A 27849-nucleotide genomic window follows, 5' to 3' on the forward strand; every position below is an offset into this window, starting at 1 on the left:
CACAGTGCAGCACACATGCGAGACAAGCACTGTTTTGTAGCAGGGTGTCAAGTCCTGGGAGTTTCTATCCATCTCCCTGAGGACTCCCAAGCCTTTACAAGAACAGCCTGTCAATAAGGGACATAAACAGCAGTTGCCTGCAGCACGTGGTGACGGGGCTTGGGATCTGCCATGGGTCAGAAACAGTTCGTTTGCGTAGATGGAGGCTTTTATGGATTGCGCCTGCCTAGCTAAGATGTAGGTGTTCCCGGTCCCAAAAGGCTTCTTCAGCACTCAGCCCTGAGCCTGACAGGCGTCACTGCTCCTGGCCAAAGGAGAGGCTGGATTTGGGCGTCTCAGTCAGACTGGAATCACTCAGTGAATTACGTCTAAGGATCACTGATGTTTTATTTCCAGGTGTGTCAGAGAGCAAAAAAACATAATTTTTTCCCCCTTTTTTTTTCTTTTCCAAGCAGGGTGTGACATGGTATGTTCTGCTTAGCTAAAAGCAACATGAGACCCAACCCTACTCCTTAGGTATTTGCTGTGAAATAGATATGATAGCAAAGTCAGAAAGAAATGGGAAATGACCCCTTTCCCTCCTCTGAATATGATGTCAGGCGCTATTCACCCACACACGTAATTACTGATTTCATGCTATTATTCCATTGTGTTAAAAGGATTCTTTGAAACTTATAACAGATCTTTACCAGTAATTTAAACTAGCTACCAGTCTCCATCCTGGTTACTGCACATCTACTGCCAAGACACTGTTTTGGTAACAGTTAATAATCATCTGTCTGGACTACCTCACCATAAACATTACAGGGTTTCATCACTCATATTTTATTTAATTCTGCTTGTCATCAAGGTCTATTATTGGAGCCTTACAATTTTGTTCAAGAGAGCTGATTTTTACTACTGTTGAAAGCTTCTCTACATACTTTTTGCACTTTATTCTCCTGAGCTGGGATCCTTTCCTTTTGGATCTCAGGTTGACATAAGATATTTATTCAAATAAATTCTTGAGATGATTGACAACATATAAGAGTCCCTGGTGGAATATGCTTGAGGTGCCAGGGGGAAAAAGAGGAAAATTCAGGAGGCTAGTAAATTACTTGTGCTAAATGTAACCACCTGTCTTTGATTCTACATCCCTTGTTGCCACCCTGAAAAGGAACAAAATCTACACGCTGCTGAAGAAGGTATAAATTGAAATAATCCTTTTCCATGCACATCATCCTCTGATCAGTGCCTTGGTTTTTGTCCTTTGTGACCTTGTGCACTTAGCCTGAAAGCATGCAGTGTAAATGAGACAGATAGCTACCTGGAATAAACAAAACGGTTAAAATGGTCAAAGACTAAAATGGGAATAATGAAGTAATAGTCCTTTCAAGCATTGCTGTTGCTAAGTCTCAGGCAGGACTCACATCAAGCAAGCATGTCAGGCCCTGTAATGAGGAGACCACTCACACGCCTTCACTCTGCTTTTTCTCTGTCCCCTGACTCTTCTTTTCCTCTGTTGCCAGGAGGAGAGGCTGTAAGGGAAAGTCTGGCAGAGAGCATGCAGGCTGTACTCCTGAAGGGTGCCAGAAGACAGGATGAAGGTTTCTATGCCAAGGAATGCATGTTTGTACACAGCAAACCAACTCCAAACCAAAGGAGTCCAGTTGCAGTTGCTGGGTTGGAATGAGCCTCCTGCATTCCCCCAGCCCTAGAAATCCAGGAATTTGATATGTTTTGATCATAAATTCCATTGTAGTCCTGAGAATCCTCTCATCATCAAAGCTTGCTCAGAGCTGCTGCTTCTTGAATAAAAGGGCTAGACAAACCAGTATTTTTCTGATAGAACAAAAAAAAATCTCTCCTTGCCTTTTAGTATGCAAGCCAGCAGTGAAATATGTTTGAACAAAGAAGAAGCAGGCATTTCTTTAAAGTCAACAGAAGATGCTCCAGTATGTTTTTATATCCAGTCTCTCAGCACACTGACATAGCCAGGCCTAGGCAGATGTGTTTGCACTGTGTTCAGGCAGCACCTCAGTTCTCTGCAAGACACACAGTCACATCAGTACAGCCCAAGGCCTGAAAAAGTAACTCTTGCTCGGTGTGTGTGTATAATCAACTCAAGCCCAGTACAGTGTTATGCCATGGCCACTGTGTGCCAAAACTGATGGGCTTTTGGATTGCTCCAAGAGCAAGTAGAGCAGAAGCACAACCTTCTGCATTTGTTCATGTAGAAATCTCCCACCCTGAGGCTCTTGAATGTGTTTTGCCAACAGAAACATCTTTTCTCTTTATACCACAGTTCCTCCTGTCTGTCCTGTGATTTGTTCTTTCCCTATTGTTCCTGACCTTTCTCAGATTCAAACCTGCAACTCTAGGCACAGCACTTGGAGTAATCACTGATTATTGTCCAGCAACTAGAAATCTTCTCTATAGGAAAATTGATTTTCTTCTCTTGTTTTCCTTTTATTTGCATTATTCACTTTCATCTTGTATTTTTTTCTCTCCAGCCACTGCCTTTAACCTTCCCTTATCCATAAGCAATCTTTATTTCAAAGTAATTTCTCTGTTTTCAGTATGTGCTTATTTCTGAAATTCCTTCACATCCCCTCATTTGTGATCTTACTAAGTTGGTTTTGCTGCAGCACCTTTCCTTTCTTTTCCCTCTCTTCTGGATGATGTGTCCTAGGACTGGACACAGCTGTGTTTTGGCTGCATATAGTGGTGAAACTCCATGCTTAAGGTGCAGCCTGGACTTCAGAAAATCTGAGAAAACAAACTTGGTGAACATTGCTGTCGTAGAAGAGAGCCTGTAGCTTTCATCATTTGCTGTAGTCTTTTGAAATGATATCCTCTCCTCCAGAGAGGGCACAAAAATCTCACCTGTGCCAGACTATGAGCAGGTGTTTTGTGGGGAACCACCAGGCATTATTCTCTTTGGGCATTCCTAGGGCTGGGAGGCTGATGTGATGCCTGGGACTGTACACCAGTCATAACATGGTAAAAAAAAAAAATCACCTCTTCCTTTTTTGCATATCCTGCCTAGCTTGCCCAGCTGGGCAAGTCCTTTCTTTTGAATACTTAGTGGCACACCTGGGCAGATTGATAGTTTTGCTGCTTATTCTCCTTTTCTTCTTCCTTAGAAGGAAGTTTTCTCTCAGGAGGGCAGATGAGTCACAGGAACCCACAGGAACCAGTACCTTTGCCGGGATTTATTTCTAGTACTTTGCTTAGGGAGCTGGGGAGCCCCAAGCAGCATTAAAAGGTGGTTAAAAGGGCAGAGAAGGGAATTCAGGGCCCTAAAGAGACATCTTCCTCCCTTCAGTGGCTGGACCAAGAGATTTTCAGAGAGATGTATTTTGTGCCTCTGTGTGTGCTCTTGCCACGTTCCTCTCACCATATTCTACCCCATTCCCACCATCCCCTGCCTTGGAAAGAGAAAGGCAGGAAGAAGCCTGGCAAAGGCAAGCACAGGCAGAACAGCTGCAGGAGCAGCGTGCTCAGATTCCAGAGTATTTTGCAGTTTTTGCTTGCCATATTCAGCCATTCATTGCTGTTTGCTCCAAAGCTCATCTCCCTCTCCTGCTCATGGCTCTTCGTCTTAGCTTCATTCCTTTTGGCCCCTAGCTCCTGCTGCCTTGCTTCTCCTCTTCTGGCTGGGCCAACCTGTCTTGTTCCATTCCCTCCTCCCTCCCCCTGCTGCTTGCTCTGCCTATTTTGGACATGAACTCCCTGTAACTCAGAGAGCCACACAGAGCCTGGCACACTGGGGTCCCTTTTCAGGCACTGCTGTAATAACAACCACAGAATCACATTGTGCTTATATCTTTACTAGTTTATACAGGAATATACAGTGGTGTTTTACAAGGCTATAAAATGTATATCTTAAAGGAAACAAGAGCAGGAAAACAGGAGAAGTGGGGCCAGATCAGCTGATGTAAATAAAGGCTGCATTGAATTAAATAGTGCTGCAACTATTTACAGCAGCTGTAGGACCTGACCTGTGGCCCCTTCCCAAAGCAGGGACTTGCTCCAGCCTCCTGCCTCCGTTATGGCAGAAAGTGAACCGAGCTCCCTGTGCCCACCCAGTGGAGAGGGATGCTGGCTGGGAGGAGGAGGTGCACCCTTGCTCCAGCCCACCTGGGGCTGAGACACAGCTGTGTGGCAGCTGCAGGTGGTGATGCTGACAGCCAGGCTACTGCCTTGTGCCTCGTGGTGAAGCAGGGACACATCCTCCCCTGCCCATCGCCTGTGCCTTGCCATGGAGCAGCTGCAGTCCCTCTGAGCTGGGCAGGAGTCACAGTAGCCATCAAATGGTACCATTTCAGGTCTCTAGAAACTACATGTGAGGTTGGATCAAATCCAGCCTCAAATCCTAGCTTTAATTTCTAGGTGCAGGAAAGAAAACAGGGGAAATCATTTAGGAAAGGTCTAATTTTGTATTTTGACATTTTCTGGTTTGAGGAGAAGCTGAATTCAGTCCAGTTTTACCTGAAGCAAGTAGAACTTTCCATTCAGACACAAAAATTACAAACTTATGCCTCTGTAGGACTTTCTGGATTACATACACAGCATATGAAGTAGAGCACATTTTATTTTTCTGGGATCTGATTATTTTCAAAAATAAAAGTTCTAACAGCAGTATTTTAGGAGAGATTGTATCCCATTGAGGCATCAGAATGACATGAATTTTTATCTCTGGCAAGCTACTGTATTGAATACTTACAGAATCCAGTTATACAAATAAAACAAAAGGACTAACTCTGTAGAGCTAAAGTAAGAAAATGGATAAAGCTATATTTGTGTCTTTTTTTTCCCCAGGACTTTTCAGAAGTAAGGGATGTTTTTTGTGTAGGAATGCAATTCTGTGGAGAGCCAGAAGGGCCAGGATAGGAAGTGCCAGCTTTACCTTCAACCAGACTGTCTCAGTTGCCATGAGCCATTAACATAGATATCAGTATCTTCAAAATACTGCCTTACAAAAAACCACTTGTATCAAATTTTAATTTAGAATAGAGTCTAGATGTCTAACAATAGGACCAGCTGGTGTTTCTCTCTATGCTGAAATAGAATACTCAGAAAACAGCAATGATACACTTTAAAATCTGTTTTGTCACATCTCCTCTGGAAAACTGTAGATCTCAGTGGTTCTTCATTTCATTAAGAAAAAAAAAACAAAAACACAAACAAGGTAAAAAACCCTAAACCCTTCCATCCAGCTGCAAAGAAAAAGTGTAAAGCTATCTCAGCACAGCAGTCAGCTTCCTGAGATGGTCACAAAAGGGCGATGAAAGGAGGTCATGTGTGGAGCAGCTCTTCCATCTCGCATCTCCGGCGGCTGCGGTGGCGCTCACCTTGGCCAGGGTACAGAGGCTTTGCATCCTTGGGATGCTCCCCGGCAGAGCAGCCATTCACACCTGCACAGCAGGGCTGTAAAGTCCTGCCAAAGCACCATGGCAGGTTTCTGCTCTGGGGACAAAACAATACTGAATGAGGCCTAGAAGTATTCGGGTTTGGATTTCCAAGGATCTTTAATTCTGGTTTCCAAGACTGTAAACACTCAGTGATTAACAGTCTGGAAGCACTCACCATTTCCCCCATGGCCTGAGCCTTAATGGCAATCCTGGGGGGAGGAGGATGATGGGCTAAATCCCATCTTTTGTTGAAATCCATGAGAAATTACTTGCCAGCGTGCATTGGAAGCAAACGCTGTGCTTTGGCTCCGCTGACGAGCTCTGCTCTTGGCCCTCACAGGACTGTGTGCATCTGCGGCAGTGGAAAACTGCTCTCAAATGCTGCAAAGCCCACCTTTCAAATGAGCTGAATAGGCACATCAGAGAGAGGGAAGAAAGGAAAAATGTGCTAAGAATGGGATTGCTAAATAAGAAATCAGAAAGGCCCGTTTGGCACCGTGAACACTTCTCCCTGCGATTTGGCAGGGCTGACTACATGCTGCACAGGTGCAAATGACTTCTCCAGGGACAAAGCACAGCAAAACTGAGCCTCTTTTCCAGCAAAAGACAAGTAGGGAAATAAAACTTCTGGACCAAATCCTGCTCTCATTAACACTCCTGATTTCTACTGACTGAAGGCGAAATGCTTTCTTAGATTGAGCAAGAACAAATCCAAAATACTTCATTTTTCTGGTTTCACCAGAAGGTACCAGCAGGTATGGTCTCCTCCATGCTGAAAGTGACACTAACTTTTCTGGAGTAGTGAAGGAGAGGTTTGCTCACCATCTTGTTATCAGTGTTCTCTACATACCATTTAACTGTTCCAAGCATTACTTGTGGTTTACATATTCCCTCCATCTCCACCTTGGCTTGCATGCATGCTGCTCACTAGGATATGTACAATGCGGTCCTGCTGCATCCCACCCCCTCCCTGGAGGTGGAGATGGAGTCAATTTTCCAATATCAGGGGTGTCACTGACATCCAGCAGCTCTGGAGCTTCCTTGACTCCTGTGTTTATGGTGCAGCAAATCCCAGGGCAGAGCTCAATCATGGGCGTTACAGCTGCATGGGGCTTTCTGAGTGGTCTCATCGTACAGTACAGAATACATTACAAATGCCTCTATTTGCCTTTTGTTTGCAGGGAATGCAAAAAGAAACCATGGGAAAGCATGTACCACATCATATCATACCAACAGGCATTTTTCGTAGTTATTAATTAAGAATTAAAAGGAAAATGTGCTTATGGTAGCCAAATCTAAAGAACAGCAGTTTTTACAAAGTCTCGCCACCTTTTTGTTTTGGTTTGGTTATTTTTTTTGCTAGAAAAAACTGTTAAAGCAATTTGGATAAACTAATGTTTATCTAAATGTTCAAAGTGTGCAGAGGTCTTTGATATCGGAGCAATCCCTTTGTAGCCTGTCTTTTTGACATACACCCTGCTGTCCTTTACTTTGTGTGCTGCAAACACTAGAATATTATACTCAGATACATAAGAAGTCAATAAATACATATTTAATTAAAATAATGTCCCCTGCCCAACAAGCTGCTGATAAACATCACAGTCTTCCACTCCTCTGTTTTTTATATTATGTTTCAGGAATTTACTGTATCTTTATTGAGCTACAAACTTGTTGGTTTTCTTCATTTTATAGATCAAATGTACAGAGCTGTTATCATTTGATGCGAGCTTCTGTTATTACAGAAATATGAGGTTCTTACATAATTGCAAAAGAAAATTGTAGAAGATCAAGACAAAGAAGACATGTTATGCACTTTATGCAACTTCCACTTTCATCTCAGCTGTCTTTGCTTCAGGACTTTCAATTTTTCAATGCTTTTCTCCAAATTATTCATTTGGTCCCCTCTAATGTCACTCTGCTATGATGACCCTTTGGGCAATATATAATAATGCTGCACACACACAGCACCAGTGGGTTAAAACTGCACTACAATATGAGTATTATTCTACCAGCTTGATGAACTCATTTACAACTGTGGTACAGGTGATAAAATTACAGAGCTGCAAATCCCTTTGGTCTTCTAGACTCCTCTAGCTGATGTCATTTTTCACCAGGAATTAATATGTTATTTCTTACTAGAGAGCTGAGAAGTGCAAGGAAGGTAGATAGATATGATTATTAAATGCAGTCTGTGCAAGAGGGGAAAAGATGCTGAAGTCAAATATACACAAAAATTAATAGCTTTCCTGATCTGAGCTCATGTTTCTCATGCTCTTTGGATTACAGTAGGGTTACCCTTCTGGTGTCTGCACCCCAGGGATTCACATCTGTGTAAATGTGGTAATAGAAAAAGGCCCTCATGATGAATTCATGAATTGTTCTCATTGACACTAGTTGATACTTTTACTTGGACAAGTCTCCTTTGCAGGTGCACTGACCACACACTAATTGAAAGGATTATTTTCATAACTTTCTGTGCAGTCTGCAAGGCTTTCTGTGAAAAGCATAATTGTTTCAACCAGCTGCTTGGAGTTGTTTTTATTAATTTCTTTAAATCCAACAATGTTGGATCGGCATATTTCAGACTCTCCTCCAAACTGCATAAGGGCATAAATAAAATGAGTGAATGTGGATCTTGTGTAGGAGTGAAATTTGTTTGCAAGTACAGATTTTCTGTGAGGAGGAAAATTGCTTTTGAAGTGTACTTTTTCTCCCAGCCTCTTGCTATTTTTACCCTCATCCCCACAACAAATCTTTAATGTGCAGTATGTCTGCATGGCACCTGTTGGGATTAGCTGGGACCCGAGCAGACACATTACAAGTCCACGCATTTGCACTGCCTGAAACGTCTAATCCCAAATTTACGCTGTGTGAAGCTCCAACTGTAAAGGGTTCTTCAAGCAGCGTTATTCTCTTTTCTTGAGTGAAAGGCAGGTCGTTTACCATAAGACTGGCCCTAATGTCTAAAAAGCCTTATGAACTCAGTCCTTAATTCATATAGCAAGCAAGCAGTATTTAAAAAGAGCAAAAGAATGGAACAATTACTTGGATGCCAGCTTGGTACCTCCCTGCTCTTTTGCCTGGGGGAAATGCTCAAGGTGGGGAAATTACTCTGGGCAAGCTGAGTAAAACCACTCTGGGAACAATACACAATCTCCCAGAGACAGAGTGCAAGGATGAGAAGGTCTGTGAGATCCACTCACCCTTTAACCTCTCTTCTCACGTCAACTCAGCCCCTAAGCCCCTCAGTCCCCTCTTGGGACCAGAGGGTTTAACTTTCATGTGAAAATCCTGCAGTGTCCCTGCGGCAGCAGAGCAAGATTAACACAGGAAAGGGGACTCCAGTCCTACCTCCTTCTCCCAAGCCCTTAATGGAGAAGTCAAGGTCTCTGCAGTTGCTTGGGTGTCTGTACACTGCCTGCCTGCCCCAGCTCCTCTTCTACCTCTATTCCCACTCCCTTCTAGATGGGAGACTACAGCCAAGCCCTTCTCTTGACTCATCCCCTCCTTCTAGTATTCCACACATCCAGCCATTGAGTGGTGCTCCAAACATCCTCTGAGGGTCCTGCTCACCCTTGATTGTGGGAAAAGCACCGTGAGCCTCTTTCTTCCCTTACATTTTGGGTCTGGCTTGGATATGTCACATGCCATGAGACTATGGAAATGCAGCACATGTCATGAAACCTTTGGCAGATGAGCATCAGCTCAGAGATTGACCTAAAAACCATCAGGAGCATGACATAACTGGAGCAACACCCAGAAAAGGTGCAAAATGGTGCTTTGGTGGCTGGAATATGATGCATGAATTTCTGAGCAGATAGCACTCAAGATTTTGAGCTTTCTTAATGTAAACCATCCATGTAACTGTCAGCCTCCTTGTACTCCCACAGCCTCACTAATACTTTGCTCTTGTGGGAAAGATGGTTTTGTCGGGCAAACTCTGTGATTTCCCTCTTACTGCTGCTGTCTGGGACACGAGAAAACAGTCACACATGTTTAAAAACCAGGCAACAAGCCTTGAAAAGCCAAGCAGCTGTCTCAGAAATTACTATTAATATGCAAGTAAAAGTAGGGTTTCCTAATTTTCTTGATTTAAACTCACTAGGGTGGGATATACTTTTTAACTTCTCTGCACTCATTTAAGATTTTTTTTTTAAACTTGTTTTGGAAAAAAAGATATGCAGGAATTTTTTTAAAATGCAGTAAATATTTTGGGTATTTCCAGGAAAAGAGCAAGCATTGGAAATACAGCTGGTCAAAAAAAATGGCATTATCATTTCTAGACATTTGCCATGTTCAAGTTTGTTTCCATTACAAATCAGAACAAAACTTAAATAGTTTAAATTTCATGGTATTTCATACCAAGAACAAAAACACCTCTTTTTTCAGACAGTGAAATCAGTGTTTTGGTTATATTCTCATGTAATTAAGTAAAGTTTGTACTAGTGTAGCCAGAGAGTTAACTGGGATAAAATAGCTCATGGTCAAAGGAGGCAAAGACTGTCTCCCAGAGAAGTTTCATCTAACACAGATGTCAGGGCAGCACCTCTAAGGTTACTTTGACTCTTGTTTGAGTAGGGGATGAGCTTCTATGCTATCCTATGTCTCACCTACCAAATCCCCACCTTCCTCCCTGCTCTGCTTAGATGCTATTCCTTCTCCTGACTTGCATGGAAAACTCTCTCCACGCTGTGCTGCAGCTGCGTCTCCATCAGTCCTGGACACTTATGGGGACTAAGGACATGGCAAACAATCACTTAGGGATTTGGGGCCACTGTGTTAGGAGGGTAACATTACATTTTGCTGCAATGCTGGTCTGAGCAAAGTGCTCTCATGTGGACCTATAGCCCAGGATTTGATGTATGCCAGTCTGGCTTATGACTGCTGCTTCTGATGCCATTCTCTAGGTGCAGATTAGTCTAGCCAAGGGTCACAGCTACTTTCCTTTGGCCCTGGTGCTTCAACAGAATCAACATTTCTTCAGGCCATGAACAGTAAACCCTCCACAAAACCTTTTACCACGTTCCCACCTTCTCCTGCTGCTCACTTCCCAGTGCTAGGAGTGAATTGATCTCTGAGGAGCCCAGGTTGCAGCCTGTCTTAGAGCAGGCAAAGGTTTTCTTTGGCAAGAAACAAAAAAGCTTTCTGCACGGGGCCCCGCGTGGCCCAGCGCAGCCAAGGGCTGCATTGTTCTGCAGTGCAGCTGAGGAGCATCTCCTCTGTCTAAACAGGTTTGTAAATCAAATACTGTTTTATTCATGTTTGCTCTCACTGTAGCTTCATAATTCCTGATAATCATACTCAGCTCCAAATTTTGCTCCTAAACTTCCTAGAAAAGCTATGTACTGCATTGTAAAAATGCAGTGTATGTTATTCTACCGAATAAGGCAAAGATAAAGCAGGATCCAGTCAGTAAAAAGCAGGGACTCGTCAGTAATCACAGTATTCCAAATGCCTCCAGGATACAAAGGGCCCTGTAACATCACTTTCTGGTAACACTGTCATAGGTCTTATTTAGGAAATGGCAGGGGACGATGATGATACTCCTCCTACAGGGCCATCCCAGTACAGAATATGCTCTGAAGCAAGACCTGCAAGGGCATTCTCCAAAGGATCCTCACTAAAGGGCCTCTCACGTCTTACCAGGATGGTTCTGCCTGTGGCCAGAAAGCCAGCTGGAGCATGCAGGATGTGCCCCTTGCTAGTGGTCCATGCACAACATCTGTGTAAAGCTGCTCATGTACACAAGGGGCCTTCACACAGCTATTAGGTTTTGTGCCCCAGGGTATTACCTGAAGATTAGCATTGAAATCAATTTTTTTTCATCAAACCATTTATAACAAATAAAGCATGCTTTACTTACCCTTTAAGAAATTACTAAAGCCATGTTACTGTTACTATTTTTCCTAAATAAAAATAAATTTTTTATCTTGCCCTGCCTGGTATTTCTAATAAATACGGATGGCTAACAAGTGCTTCCTTGATAAGAGACAGCCCTTGTTAAACAGCCACTAAAAACACTCCTACCTCGACCACAGCTCCATCTGCTACAGCACGGGGTTCTTTTCATCTGTGATCCAAACCCTGTGCTGCTTGGCGAGACGAGACTCGCTCCGCTGTTGAGTGGCACTTTGCCGGACTAAGAACTGATTTGCCCACATGTTTGTCAAAGGCTGATCCTCAGCAGGTGGCATTTATTTGAAACCGGACATGGCAGGTGGTTTCAGCCTAGAAACACATTTTTGCACAGATTCCAGTTAAGTGTTTATAAGCTTTTGGTTACATAAAACTGAAATCAGTGATGTTGGCAAGTTTTCTGTACTTTCTCTGTGTGCTAACAACTCAGCTTAACTTTTGTTTGTTGTTGTGAGGCTTTCAAGTGTGTTTCAAATATTAACATTTTAATTCACAAGGAAATTAGTAGTTGGAAAACTATAATCCCTTACAACTATGCATGCACACACACACGTGGATATGCTCAGTCCATTAAAATCACTTATGTTATTAAGTTTGTAATAAATCCTCAATTTATTGAGGAACGTGGAATGGCACGTGCTGAATCACTGAGGTATTTGACAAAGATCTGTTTAAAGGGTTACTCTGGGGCCCCAAATGCCATTTTTAAAAACAAGGCCCTGTTGAACCTAATTCAATGGGTTTTCTGTGATTCCACCCCCTTCACGTCCCCCAGCAACTTTAATTAAGAGCTTTTGGGCAACTTTAAAGGTTGCTACGTATTATTTTTAGCTGTAGCTGTGAATTGCTGTGGAAGAGCATGAAAACATGCCTACATTGATCTTACTTCCTCCCTCTAAAGAGCGGCTGCGAACTCTCCCTCGCACATGGGCCGTGGCTGCATTGGATTCTCCAGATGCAGCTGGAGGAGCAGGCGTGTTCGGCTGCCACTGCTGGCAGGCAGGCAGGAGACATTCCACCCCAGGTTCATGCAGGGACCAGACCTGGTACCACCAAAGCATCTCAGGGCAGTGGCGATGGTTTTGGCAGGCAAAAGCCCCAGTCCTAAGGCATAAGTGGCCAGTCCAGGCCAGAGCAGACAACAGCCATCACCAGCTGCCAGGCTCTTGTGCTGAGCAGGCAAACAGCCTCCTTTTGCTTGTTTACTTTTTAATCAGGGTTTTCTGCGCTACATGTAAAGGAAGTAAAGGGACTGGTGGGTTTGTTGAATTGGGTTTTATTTTTCAGGACAAATGATGATATCCATTCCTTTTTAACATCTTTTCCTGGTATTCTTTGAATGAGGAATGGGGCCTTTCTACCAGGACAAAAAGACTTGACCAGCATGCCAAAACTGCAATTACAGCTAAATGAAAAAAGTAAGAATGAAATGTATTTTATTCATTTCAGCTGTTATGTCTTAATGCAAAGAAATCACTTTGCACAGTTCTGTAACTGACACCAATTTCTAATCTCCAATACTATTAACTTCTAAATCCCTGTTAAAAAAGAACATTGGCAGAATACCAGAGACTAGAGCAGTTAAATAAACTTAGTTGGACCTGGTGTTTTATTTTCTTTTTTTCTGAAATGCTGAAAAAAATCATTAAACTATTTTGTTAATTGCTGATAACATTTTGATTAGTTGGATTTCCTCTTTTGGCTGCAATAGGCACATTCCTGGAGCATGAGCATATTTGCCTTTGGGACAACAAAAAAAAAAAAAAAGAAAGAAAGAGAGACCATTTGTTGAAATGACAAAATGTATTGTTACAGGATTAGAGACAGGATAGCTCCAGGATTATGCTGTATCACTAACTCAATTTAAGAGGCCTACGAATTGAAACGAAATATTGAATAGCTGTAGGGAAAGGGCATTGTTAAGGAGTAATATCTCTGTGAAAACTTGATTGTTTCATCTCAGCTGGATTGAAACTGTTTTCTGACAACCCAGAGACTCTCTCATACAAGCTAGCAAACTTAAAAACATTTATTTCTCCCTACCACTTCACTAAAATGGCACTGGAAGACCAATCCAAGTCTCAGATGTGCACAAATAAATATAACTAAAACCAACCTTGACAGAAATGTTTCTACAAGTCAAGGATGGGCTTTGAGCAAGGCTCCTGTCTTGACATCATAATTACAAAGGAATCTGCAAAACTGTCTCCTGCTAACCTTCACTTTAGTGATGTTCTAAACTAATGCAGCATCACTTCTCACTTCTACACTACAGGTTTTAATTGGGAGCTTAAACAGAGCTGTGCCAAGTGGGACAGTGGAAGTAATTACCAGATTTAGATATCCTGGCATCGTGGACAGAATTTCTTAAGCACAGGAAATGAATTATAGCAGAATATCCTTAGACTCAAAAATTATTGGCAGGGAGGAAGGGAAGAACAATGCAGCCTTGGTTACATGCTGACGAGCTTTGGCTGATTTGCTGTGTTACCATTTTAGTCTGTGTGTGGCTATTTAGTTTTTTTCCCTCAAGAGAGCTGAAGTTCTAACACCATCTAAGTCAGAGCTTGGAGAGCTTTTTTCATTTTGTGTCCAAAAAACAGTTGGGTTCACAGAGGACTGAACAAAGGGAGAATATCAAGGAAATATGGGTTGCTCTTCCTGGAGCATGGGATCTTCCATGAATAAGAGTTTATTGTGATATCTGTTTCTGACCTTCAATCTGGCTGTACCTATGTCCCAGTGTCCTTTAATAAATTCAATGCTCATGAAAACTCTTTACTCTGAAGCCACAGAGAAAAAGATCTGAATTTACCTCACCTGAGACATTTGCATGAGATCCCTTGGCATAGAGTGTGACACCAAAGGCTCCTTCAGTAATCCCTGCAGACAGACCAGCACACCCCTTCCTTTCATGGTCTGAATTGCCCTCTGACAGATCATCCATTTAGCAGGCAAGTCTCCTACCATGCTTATTACTTAGGTCCCAAAGCCAAGACCTTAAAGTGGCTGCAGAGACATGAGCCTGGGCCATTGAACAGAGCAGACAGACAGAGGAGCATGTGCCAAGGGGCCCAATGGCTGAGTATTTTCACTGTGGCTGTCAAGGCTACCAGCAGGGCTAGAAATGTTGGTCAAGTGCTGCAGACCCGTGACATGCTCAGAAAGGAGATAAGATTGCATCACCTTTACCAGATGTCACAAATGGATCTCAGATGGAAATTTTCTACTGTACGTACTGGCATCTTAAGGAAAATATGATCCAAAAGATAATGGCTCTGTATGCCATTATCAATCCCCTAAGCCTGTTGTCTTACCAGCTGTGACATCATTAGCTGCACATCTGTCTCTAAACCAAAGGTGGTTTTCTCGCCTAACTCTTATCCCACGTCTACTCTAAATAAGCTCTGAATAAAAGACACTTGTTAAAGTTCAGCTGTAGCAGGAGTTGCATCAAGAGATGGCAGATGGGCAGGCCCAAGCCTCTATCACTGAATGCAAAGATATATGGTCTATTGTCTGCTTATGGCTCATGTGATACTCTTGATAAGAAGAATGTAAGTGTCTGGCAGCCCTACAAAGTGAAATCTATACCCAAGGAATGCATATAAGTCAACTTCTACTTAAGCCTTAAATGATGGGTGCATGCATAATAGTAGCACTGAAAAAATGCGAGGGTTTCCAGTTCAGTGGCCTAAACTGATGGGAGAAGAGCAAGTTGGAATTGATCTGGAAAAATATTTGAAGGGAGTTTAAAACAACTAGAAATATTTTTTCCTCTGGCATTTTAATAAAAATTAAAAATAAGATTCAAAAAAAGATGAAAAGGAGGAAAAGATGGCTCATACTGTGTGCTAACTTAGCAGTTTATTATGAGACCAATAAATACACACTTTTCCACTACTAGTTCTAACCAACATAAATTTCATGCCCCTGATTGTAAGGCTCAGAAGTACTAATGTGTCTATACCTGCATTCAGCCCCATTGAAACTTTGCTAAAAAAAAGCCAAATCTCACAAAAAAAAGCCTATCTGAGGCTGAGCTGGAAAACATGCAGATCTTTTTTATCTTGAGCTAGATGGCATGACAGCAAACAGAAGAAATTAAAAAATGATCCCTACTGGCACCAGATTCATAGGAGGGAAGGTCTCTCTCAGCCAGATATTGCACAGTGCTGGAGCCCCCTGCATCCTCATGCTCCCTTTGATAAGGAGAGCCAAATCCTGACACAGCAGTGGGCTTTGCTCCTTAGAGACAAGGCCTTCTAGGGATAATTCAACTTAAGCATAAAAGAAAAGAAGCAGAAGTGACCCTGTGTTCCCTAGCAGAGAGAGTTCTGGGCATGTTTGGGTGAAACCTGCATGTTCACTGGCGGGATCCCTCTGTACCAAAAGTCAGTATTCTCCCATTCATGCATTTGCTTTGCAAGAAACACTGGGGACCATGCTGTGAACTGCAAAAGCACAGACTGATTACTGTTTGTGTGGCCTCATCCCACCCCTGTTCCAGAGCACAAATAAGGAATTTTTACTCTTTAACAGAGTCAGGAGTACTCTATAATCCAAGTAACTTCATAATGAACAAGCTCTCATTTAGTGTGAGGCCTTATTCATTGCATGCCTTACTTACAGCATACTGTTAAAACAGCCACGATGTTGCCTTGACTCTGTTTTGGTTTTGGACTAAATACAGCACAGTAAGTCAAACATTATTGGTCACAATGGTAATGCGCAGTGTGTATAATGTGCTTTTATTGCTGCAAGGCATAGCTGAAATATTTACACAGAATACATGAAATAACAGCAAGATTCATGTTCTGTTCCTTATTTGTAAGGTATTTTATTAAAGAGAATCTGAAGTTCATAAATAAAATAGTAATATCACTTATTTCCAGATACTAGTTCCAGCTTGTTGATTTTAATAGACAAGCATAACACTTCAAATGTGGAAACACAGTGGGTAATATTTATATGAAATCTCCAAGAACCGTGGTATTTTGTTCATGTGGAATATCATGGCATTTTGCCTGGATCAAGTAACCAGCAGATTAGCACATTAACACTTTTAAGAAACATGTGTGTAATCCACTCTGAATGTGGTCTTTGACTCCTGGTAGGAATACCTAATGATTTTCAAATTGGCACGTTACTTTATAAAGCAAGTCAAATAAACAGGAATTGCAGAGCAGCTTTGGTTGGGGTGGATGGCATAAGCACACAAATATTATCAACAGAATAGGCAGGATCAGCTCTACAGCCACAGAAGGTTTTGCAGTATCTAGAGAGATGCGGGAGCTTTATGGCTTTATTGTTCCATGTGTGTGAGTAAGTGAATATAACATTCACTGTCACTGGTGACTACCAGTTCAAGGTGACAGAGTAATGACAGACCTCTAAGACTGGCCAAAGCTGGCAAAGCCTGCAAAAACCATCACCATTGCCAATTATGAAGGTCCCACTCCAGTCTGCAGATAGAGGACATGTACACAAGACAGACAGCCATGTTCAGGCTGCCACAGGCTCCATTCCTAACCAGGGAATTAAGAAGGAGAAGAGCAAGAGGCACAAGGGTTGTCAGTCCTCTGTGACTTGGCCAAGGATATGTGCCTTCAAAGCTCACAGCACACAGACTCTTCACGTGGTTTTGGTCACAGTGCCAGTTCCCTCACTGCTTTTCCCACTTCCCACAGAGAAAAAATCCATCCTTCCCTTCATGGGAGCTGCTGCTGACTGCAGTGGTGTGCTCGTGGTGATGAACTGCTCCACATGTGCAAAGTTCTGGTTGTGTGGAATGCACATGCCGGGTCAGTGGTAGGGTAGCTCAGGGCTCTGGCTAATTTCAACAGCCATATAGAAGGAAAAAAACCTTTAATTTCCAGGGCGCTTTCAATGTGCTGTAGTAACTGAGTTCAACTTCTGAGGCAGGAGACAGCAGGGAAAACCCAACAGTCCCCTCCCACGAAAGAAGCAGCAGAGTCCAGGCTGCATGCCAAGGAATCCTATCACTAGCCTTATAAAAAACTCACCAGGGCCACCTCAAAAACAATAGTGAAGTCACGCTTGGCTGCAATTAGTTATGGTTTGAGAGTGAGACCACGAACAGGTCTCCCAGAACTATTGTGGCTGGCTCCATTTCCTGCTAACTCAATTCATCACACTTGTTCTCTCCTTCCTGGAGACAACTTTTATAGCCCCATTAATGTACTTACAGAGTGTCCCTGCTTTTCTCAAGACCAGATATGGCTGCCCCAGGTCATAGCAATTAAGGCTGTTCTTTGGAAATGACTACGTAGAAGACAATGGTACAAATCAAGAGATTGTTCACGAAGGTAAAGTTTGGGATCTCACCCTTCATCCTGCTGAGGGCTGATGCCTTTCTCTGCACTTGAGAATCAGAAATAAGCACAGAGCTTCTGGTTTTCCTAATGGAAGGTAAAATATCCTTGCTAGACCAGGTGCCCAAGATTTAAAAAATAACCTATGGTTTCAGCTTTCATTAAAATAACCTGGCTAAGAAAGTCCCAGCATGGATATTTGCAAAATGAAAGAATTTTAGAAAAGGAAATTCTGGGATTTGAAAAAGAGAGAGATAATTGTCATCATGGAAAGAGTCAAATCAAACTATCTTTTAAAGTTAAAAAACAAATCAAAAATCTGTTCCAACCTCTTCTTTAGTTGCCAGTCTGGACACAAGAAAGGATTTTTCCTCTGCATTGAAGTCATCCGTTGAAAAAAAATATAGTGGGAAATATTAAAATTTTAATCATGAAGAATTTGGAAGGCTCATTTAGAAAGCAGTTCAGATGTCAATGAGCATCAAATGCAGTGAACCAAGAACATACTGAGTACACTATTAACGTCTTGTCAAAACTCTTGGGTATATAACATCAACAAAGGAGAAAGAGCTCTGAGTAAAGCTCCAGTGTCAGGACAGGATGAGGTTTGGTAGACTATTAAAAACCCAAACCAACCTCCCCCTACTTAAGCTCACACAAAAGCTCAGATTTTTGGAACATCATGCTGGAATCAGGCCTTTCCTTCCCCACTGACAGCTGAAGTTATTTTTGAATTTGGGTTGGATTTAGTGACGAGACTCCAGCCAAAAAATTTAGGGGGTGTAGGGAAATCATTGGGAAAAGTCATAAGACTTTGACTATTTCAGAAACAAAAGGTTTCCATTTTCTGGGCTGGGTTCACAAGAGGATTTGGGAGATGACCACTTTCAGATGTGCATGCTGCAGAGGGGTGATTACACGCATGCAGCTCCCAGCTCTGGCACCCTGGGAATGGGGATCAGGGAATGCTTGCCATCCTTATGCTTTTATATCAGCACCCTCCCCAGAGGCATCCAGGTCTGTATGGAAGTGTCTGAGTAGACAATTTAGAGCAGCATGCAGAAAGTGGTTGTGCTTGAGCCTTGTTTAGGATAGCAGAGCTGCCTTCACATGAGGCCTTTCTCAATTCATTTAAAAATTGACTTCTAAACAAAATATGGGCAATGTTTGCAGTAATAAAAGGTGTGGGGGAGACAAGGATGTGCTTTGCTAGAGTGCATGGGGATCCTCAATTCGGAGGCCAGAAAGGACGTAGTTTGATCTCTCCAAAAGTCCTGTATTTTTAAATCCATTCTTTTAGAGCAAAGCAAGTACTTCTACAGAGTGTCCTGTGGAGGCTTTAACCTTTTCACTCCCACCAGAGACTTCTTTTTTAAGTTCTTTCATTCAGAAAATGTGGATGTTTGGGCTTGCTTAGTCAAAGAGCAGCAAGTGAGGAAGCACCAGGAGAACCTTCACATAAAGCTGCCTTTTATCCATACACTTAAACAGTTTTCACCACACAGCAACTGAGTCTCTTGCAGTCATTGCTAGATTTCATCCTCACAAGACCACTTATTAGATAAATATGTTTTCTGCTTTTATCAATGCCAGACAGAAGCAGTAGGTGGGGGGAGTGTCTTGGCAAAGGTCATGGAGTACAATCCCAGTCGAAGGATGGGGGAATCTGGGTTTTCCAGGTCCCACAGCTCCTAGGACATCTCTCTTCCGTCAGATAGCCACTGGGGAGGAAACAAGGTCAGCGGCAGTCATGAAGAAAAGATCTGAGCATAGCAAAACCTGGGGCTGACCCAGGAGAGAATAAAGCAAAAAGCAATGTGTCTATTTGAATGCCAAGGTTGTTTAACAGTGCTGCATCTCCACATGCATGGAGGTTTCCTCACTACTCTTAAAGGGCAGCCTGACTGCAAAATGTGACTGCAAATTTGGCACTTTCCTCACTCAGAAGGTCCCTGTGTAGGAGTCAGAAGCTGGAAGAGAGGAATTCCCATTTTGAGGGGAAAAGTGCTCCTCTTCATTCAGTCACGGGACACTAAATAAATCACTGAAATTGATTAAAAGAAAAAAAAAAAAGAAAAATAGCTAAAAAGGGCTAAAAAGCCTAGTCAGCTTAGGTACCTGGTCACACAGCCCTTACCTTCTAAAACAGCCCTTTGTGTGAGAAATATCTTACCTTTCCCTCCAGCACGCATCTCTTCCCTGGCTCCCATCTAGCCGTGGCCACAAAGCCAACACTTTCTGCGTGGTGTGGTCTGTGACCCTCCTCAGCAGCCCCCACTGCCATGCTGTGTGCCACAGATAACAGTCAGCTGGCAGGCAAGAAAGTCTCCCTGTCTCTGAACACATTTGGGTGGCGTTGGAGCGGGGGCATGGAGGCCACAGAGCGAGGAGGAACCCCTTGCCTCCACAAAATTAGTACAGACTTCCAGGTTGGTAGACTTCCAAGCTGATGGAAAAGTGTGTTTTTTAGTTATGTGCTCTGCTAGATAACCTTGAAAACTATTGAGACACAAGAAAGCTACAAAGCCTTAGAAAAGTTGGTTACAAACTCTCACACAGGTGACATGAGGCACGTGCTTAGAACACCACGGGATCATAACCCCAAGCAGAAGGACAGTAAGCACCTTGTGGGCTTTGTTTTTCATGTATGTATGAAGTATTTGGGTTTTCCATTGGGAAGCAGGAGTAAAACTGAACAAGGATCCACCAGCTAAGGACATGTAACTGCAAAGCGTGTGTTCTCCAGGGCTGTTCAGAGGCAGCTTTTCCAGATTTCTTGTGCTATTTCAACACCTCTGCTCAGCCTCATTTTTCTGCCAAAGTGTTACATTCAAACAAAAGCTCCTTTAAACCCCACAAACTTAAACTTAGGTCATGCATGTGCCAGAAATAATTTTTAAATATCCTCATTACCTTTCTGCTTCTTCCCAGAGTATTTTACTATTTGTTTGGGACAGAGGGAATGGAGCTGCACTAACTATTTTTTCTCCCAACACCGTTTGCATAGAAACTTTAGAGAAACCATGCATTTTGAAAGCCTAATGCCTATTTCAGTGTCTAAAATAATATAAATCTTTCAAACAAATCCTTCTCAGCCCAATAGAGATTCTATTCTTTTTATTTCACCCAAGACAAAGCAATAGGCAACCTGCAAGCTGCATACATCTAGAAAAGCTGTTCTAACGATGTGTGTATCTAATGCATGCCTTCCTAGTCAGTCTCCTCTTTCCCTGCTTAGCAGAAGGAGCTGAGATATCTTTTGGTTTGATTCTTGATTACAGTGTTTTACTGCTTAATTGTAACCACTTTAACTTCAGATTTGCTGTAAGCAAAAATAAGCAACAATTAACTATTAGGTCTTTGCAAAAAGATGACGGAGTTAAGAAGCCTTAATTCAATATCCATCTTCAGACGTTTATAACTGAATCCATACTTGAAATTAAATACCAAATAATCTGCTGATTATTATGCATATTTTCAGTCAGTATAACAAAAACATGATGTTGCAGTCATGCTGTGAGCTCTGTAGCTAGGTTTCCTTGTTTATATTAACAGCTGTAAACACAGTCTAACTCAGCCTTGATTTAAACACAGATTTCCCATACTTTCAAGAATTCACCACGTTGTGAAATCTACAATTTCAGAACTTTTCTCACGTGCGTATTGATTATGCCCAGGAACAGCCTGCAATGCTACACATGCACTTGCAATGACCCATTTTAGAGACTGTGTTAAAAGGGACAGTTTTTCATTCAAAAGTAAAACCAGCTTTGTGAATGTGTATAAGCTTGTCCCTGAATGTTCTGGATACAGCCTGCAACCTTCTGCATTAGGTACTTTCACTTTACTGGGTCAAGGTCCTACATGTTCATCCCTTCATTTAAAAATACGGGTTGTAAAAACCTCCTAAGGCCACTTAAATCTGTGCAAAATATTTCATTCAGTCAGAAATTGATTTTAGCGCAAAGTTCTACATGCCTATCTTTTAATAACAGCTCTGGAGAAGCTGAGCTTTTAGAAAAGTGACACTGTCTGGATAAAGGACTCTTGAGCTGTCTTCTTCAAGAGTGTGGTGAGAAGCCAGCTCCAGTTAAGCAGAAAGTCAAGTGAAGTAAATAAAACCTGATAGGAACATTTTGTAATATTTCTGCCTTGAGACAGGCAGTAGCATGTCATGCTAAGGGGTTCCTCTGACACAGATTAGATCTCCCAGCCTGTGAATGCTGAGCAAAGTCAAGCAGCAGTGCCAAGCAGTCTTGACAGCCAGGCTGGTGGGCATCCATCCCTACTGGAGGAAAACCTCTCAGTCCTACAGAGCTGCTACTTCAATTTACCAACACAAGGGCTTCCATCCACTGTGTCTTGCACAGAGAGAGGAAGTAAGGGAGAAGGAGGGGATTTTGTCTGATATTGCAGGGTCCATCAACCCTGTCAGAAAAGCTTTTGGAATCACATTGCTCTACCATGAGCTAGGGATGTTCCTGGGGAAGTTGATGCCATGTCTCCACCACTTCACCACTGTTGACCAAATTTCCCAGTTACACCTCTCCTCCCAGCAATCTGTGCCTGGAAAACTTGATTCAGACCATCACAGACCATCCGCAACTTTGTCACGGTGCATATGTTCCAGGGAAATACATCTCTGGACTGGGAGGGCCAAAGTGCAAGACTGATCTCATGACCCCACTCATCTATGACCAGTGGCAAAGCCTCAGACTCCCATTCAGATCCAGTACTCACAAAGAGATGAGCACAACACTGACCCCTACATTCCACCAGCTTTGCTCCTCCTATGCACGAAGGGCAGGCTCAGAGGTCCAAGCTGTAGCTAGGTTAGGTCCAAAGATAAGTGCACAACTTAGAATCCAAGAACTTTGTTCTGCTCTGGGGCCAGTTCTCTGTCAGGATGCTCCCCAGAGTCTTACTGCAGTCCTCACTGTCTCTTCCAAGCAGTCAGGGCTGCTGGAGAAGCACGTAATATGACTCAATAGAACTCCAGAACATCTCATTGAAAACTCTGGATCCACTCCTTTGTAGACTAAGACAGGTTAAGCAACTTCATAGTTCAGTATTTAGGTCTCATGCTAAATACTGTCTCTTGTACCCCCTTCCCTTCAATGATTTGAAATACACTTGTCCAAAACTTCATTCTTCGCCTTCTGAAGTCACATATGAATGAGATGTGCCAAGTGCCTAGTCTAGCCATTTGTGGACTTTGAAAGGATCTAAAAGGAGTTTAGCTAGGCCATTCCACATCATCCTTTGCGAGTTATTTTTACATGTCTGAGATCTCATTCAATTTGCTTGGCTTCTCAGAGGACAATTAAAAACAATACGTAGCAGATGGGAGAAGTAAGACAAACAGAGGTTAAATGACTTGCCTGAGGCTGGTAGAGTCTAGCAGAATGGGCGACAGGAGTCCTGGATATTAATTAGTTAATATTTGTACAATGCTAAGAAAATATATAGCCTTATATAAGTATTATTGTAAGGTGGCCCCTGCAGTTTGAAGAAGCAGAGGGCAACAGTGCACAGGCGAGTGCAAATATCCTTTCTTGTTTTGTGGCATTTCGGTCGTCATGGGGTCTGGGAGGAACAGAGCATTCCCAGGACATGAGAGAGGGAATGAGAAAGCCCAGGGAAAGAGATCCTACTCAAGCAATGCCATTGTGCACCCCCAGGCTGCTCTATCCACGCATCAAGTCCAGGATCAGCTGTTCATGCTTTCCACTGAGACCAGTAAATCTGTACAATCAAATCGGGCTACATGGGCAGCTGCCTTCAGCAGAAACCTTGAAACTGAATTTGAGATATTTGGGGGTGTTTACAGCATTAAGAGGTGCAAATCTCTCTGAAGTGCCACGGGACCCACATGCCACACTGCTCTGTGCTCTGCTGAAATCCCAGGAGGAAGGTCAGGCCCATCTGTATTAAAGAATGATCTATGGGAAAGGAGGAAAGGGTCACAGTGTCAGATTTCTCCTTTTTTTTCCTACCTCTCTGGGGCATTCATCCTGCTCCCATGACTTCAGATCTGATTTCTTCAGATGCCTTTTTCAGTCCAGCTTCCCTTCACACCATCACATATCCCAGCCTTCTGCTCTGAGCTTCCTCCAGATTCCAGTATCAGCCTGAATGAAACATGCATCAGATTTTCTCCAGGATAGCTCTCAATGTCCAGTGTTTTCAACATGATTTTGCTATGCAGTTTCAAGAGTGGTGAGAATTTTTGGTCATTTCCCTTTTTTCTCTTGGCTAGAATACAAGAACATTAGCTAAGCTGTGATGTACTTTCCTCTGCAATTTTTAAATCATTCAGACTTCCCGTGTAGTCTACTAAAATTTTCATCCAGTTTTCATCACTTCATATCTTCATTATCTGAACCTGCAATTTCTTTTCCCATCAGTTTTGCTCAGATTTGACTGAAATGCAAAATTTCCAGCTGAAAATTCCAGCATTTGTTTTCATCCAAAACAGTATAAATGGCTCAAATTTTAAAAGCACCTCCTCAGAAACACTAACATTTGAAGTTCTGCATATTTAGGCAAAACATTTATAGTTCCTAAATTCCAAATATTAAATTTTTCAAAATGTACTTGGTTGGCTTTATTTAGAGTAGAATCAAAGTCAGGCTACATTACCATAGGAAAATACACTTCAGTGTCATGTGGTCTTTATTGCCCCTATGGCATGGTACAGTGGGAAGAGCATGTAGTGTGCATTGAGAAATACATATAGAATAGCAAGGGACCTCACCCAGAAAGGAACAGAGAGAAGAACTTCTTGGCTGCCTTACAGCTCCCGCTAGGCTCCAAAAGGATGCTCATTTCTCTACTATGCAACCTGGTGTGCTGATTGCAGATCACACGATGGGAGATATGTGTCCCACATCCCATTCTTTTCCCCTAAGTGATACCTCATGCTTTTATCCGATTTTTTTTTAATGTGGTTTGCATCATTTTAATGAAAAAAATAAAATAAAATTCAGTCAAGCTAACTTCAAATTACGCCTTTTATTTTGCTATAGAAAATGTCCATTGCTGAGAAGCTGTGTCCTCAGCTGTAAAATTATCCTGATAAAAACATTCCATAGCCTTCAGTACAGCTGCCAGAATCATTATTTTTGCTACTGCTCTAATCTGAGCAATTTGATGCCTCTTTGAATTCTTCCATTTCTTTCTTTACTGTTAAACCCTCTTCCCCATCAAACCCTTAAAGTGTCTCTCTTGTCCCTCATGTCACCCACTGCAGCCTTCCTTGTTCCAGGCAACCTCCTTGTGATTCCCCAACCCAAACCAAACTACAAAGCCATCCAAAACTCTATTCCTGGCTGAAAAACCTTTATGTTATATAGTGGCAATTAAAGAAAAACAGAAAATTACTGCTGTCAAGAGGGTTGTCAACGGTTTCAGCCAGTATTCTGAAATGGCTGGAGAAAAATAAGTAACAAAACATAAATATATTTTTACTGAATTCTCAACAATATTTAAAATGTTCAACAGCATTTTTGATTGCCAAAAATTGATGTACTGTTTTGCAGAGTGTTTCAAAAGCATTAAGTATGCGGTTGATTTTGTGGTTTAAAAACTTTTGGAGCTTTTCTTCATCAGAATTGTGATTCCCAATAAGAAATATAAAAATAATATGACATGCAAGCCAATAAAAACACAAATATAAAAATAAAATCTACCAAATACAGTCCTTTCAGCCAGGTCTGCTCTCCTTTTCCAAATCCCATGTCAAAACTTTGCTTCAACAGCTACAAAAAATTGGCAAATTAACAAATACCACGACAAGTCAGGAAGCTGTGCTTCTAAATGACTCTGAAGTATCACATTCTGATTGTAATTAATGAACATGACCAAAAAAAAGCCATTTTGCAGAGACCCTCCAAGGTCACCCCCACACCTTCTTTTAATTTCTTACAGTCATGTGCTGTATTTTTATTGTGTATGTAACCTTGGGTCCTCTGGATTCCAAAAACTCCTAGTGAAACATCCTCTTTTCAACAGTGCTCTCTATGTTTGGCAGGTTGTATCTGACCTGCAATCAAGCAGCATCATGCTTTGATTTCAGGAAGCTCAAGCTTGGTGGCTGCAGTTGGGCTTTGGTTCTGTGCTGGGCTGCACACACCCAAAGAATGCCAAGTACCCTCAATTCTATTAACTTCAGTGGGAATTGGAGAGCTCAGCTGTATTTAATACTCTACAGGGTCAGGCTCTGAAAACCGTATTAACATTCTCAGTCCCCAGTAGGACAAAATTCAACAAAGCATTTGGATTGAGATTTAACTGTAAACATGTGAACACTCCCTCCGATTTCAATGTGACTATTCTCATGCTTAAAGTTAAGCATGTGCCTAAGCTATGTGCTGATTTTGAGCCAAAAACTACTGTTTTCAAGGGCTACACAAATTCACAATAGGCAAACTGCTGGTCTATAACACCAGTTGCATAATCTAGTTTTTCCTTTTTCATAAAGGCTGACACAAGACTGTCTTTCTAAAATGGAGCAGCTACACTGAAGAAGATGGGGCATTCTGGTGAAACATTAAGTATTTCTCTAAAGTTACTAATCTACTATTATTATTGTTATTATTACTGTTATTCCTATGTGAATGCAGGAAAAGCACCTATCCCAGACTTAGAACTCTTGCTGTTCCTGAAAGAATATAAGCCATACAGCAAAGAATAACAAACTCTCTCTACATGACAGCAAACATCAGTCAAGTGACAGACAAAAATATCCCACCATCCCCAGAGACCCTCAGCGTCTTGTACATCTGAACCCTTCAAGGGACACTAAAAACCAGAAGCATCCTACAGCGCATTCTGAATGTCCCCACCTTTCACCACTCCAGGGGCCAAGGAAGTCTGTGGGCCTCTGAAGAAGGATGGGCTGGCATCTCTCCTTTTCTGAAGTAGGAGGAGGGTTCTCTTTTGAAATGCGGCTGGCCCTCAGGAGACAGTATCTTGGCTAGCTCATGGCAAGGGACAGATGTGGCTCTCAAGCAAATTCCTTCACCCAGAGAAACATCAGGGGATGTGGAGCCTGCTGTGATGGCTCTTCTCCTCTGAAAGCAAAATGCTCCTTCCTCTGGGAGGACACTGGGGCTCAGAAGCCAAGGAACAGAGGGTCTTCCCAGGAAATCTGTTAGGGCACAGGAAAAAAACATAACTGTGCATTACTCTGCATTTTGGGATCCGTTAAGGCTCTTACTATACCCCGCAGAGTGGAAGGACACAAAACAAACCAACGCTCCACTCAGAGGCCAGGAGGAAGGGAAGAGCTTTTGGGGCTCATTTTCCCCCCAGACCCCTTGAGTGTGCAGGTCACAGCACTAGAGCCATGTTCTCAGAAGCCATAGGAAACCACACAGAGGAGAAAAAAGCAGAGTATGGTTCTCACTCCTCCACTGTGCAAACTGGGGCCAAGCCAGGAATTGCTGACGTGCCTCCAGGCCAGCTCCAGGGGTCCATGCTGAGGCTGCCTCCCCTGGACTCGCTTTCCCCCTGTAGCAGCAGATTGTCACTCTGGCTTGCTATATCAAACTATGGCTTCTCCATAACTCCATGATCTACGAGCCTTACAATGCAATCAACTGGCTGCTGCAAAGGCACCATAAAGGTGGAACAAGGACACATTTAAGATGGGAGAACTGCATGTGGGCATAAGCCCAGCAACCTGCTATTCTCAGTCTGCATCTCCCTTTTTGGACACATTTTACAATCATTTAATCACAGTTTTTGGTACATGCACAGCTACTGGACTGACATGGTAGCTGAGTGTTTGTCTCACAGAAATGTTTCCTGAGCACCTCGACATCCCAACTGTGTGCGCCCAGTCCAGCCTGGGCGGTACGGCTGAGAGCAGCTGCACTTGCTGCGGGTGGCTGTGTCCCAGCTGCCAGGGACAGTCACCGGGGTGACGAGATTTACGGCATTCTCCTGTGCTGACAGAAAGGTAGCGCTGAGGAAGGTTCTGGACGCTCACCCCAACGCTGTGGAAAGAGATGAGCAACAAACGGAGCCAGGACTTCTAACACTTTGTAAACACGTGCTGGTGCCTTCATTTTGCTCCAACAAAATTGGACCTTCCAAAGAATCGCATTCTCATTGCTGCTCTTGCGCGAGCGCCCGCAGTGGGATTTTCCCCCGACAGCTGCCGCCGAGGGCTGCCGGGCCGCATCCTACCCCGCTCC

At 42.7% G+C, this 27849-nt stretch overlaps 1 long non-coding RNA gene across 1 annotated transcript in view; it reads right to left on the reverse strand.

Annotated features, from left to right (window-relative positions):
- LOC140683679 (uncharacterized) overlaps positions 1-27322 on the reverse strand; it is a 43489-nt gene extending 16167 nt beyond the window's left edge. Inside the window, exons 1-2 of the long non-coding RNA XR_012054948.1 lie at positions 26494-27322; positions 23644-23778 (exon numbers count right to left, since the gene is read on the reverse strand). This is a non-coding gene — a long non-coding RNA (uncharacterized lncRNA). The remainder of the gene's footprint in view (positions 1-23643; positions 23779-26493) is intronic.
- Between the last annotated feature and the right edge of the window lie 527 nt (positions 27323-27849).

The sequence above is a fragment of the Taeniopygia guttata genome, chromosome 3 (assembly GCF_048771995.1).
Source record: "Taeniopygia guttata chromosome 3, bTaeGut7.mat, whole genome shotgun sequence".
Lineage (NCBI taxonomy): Eukaryota > Metazoa > Chordata > Aves > Passeriformes > Estrildidae > Taeniopygia > Taeniopygia guttata.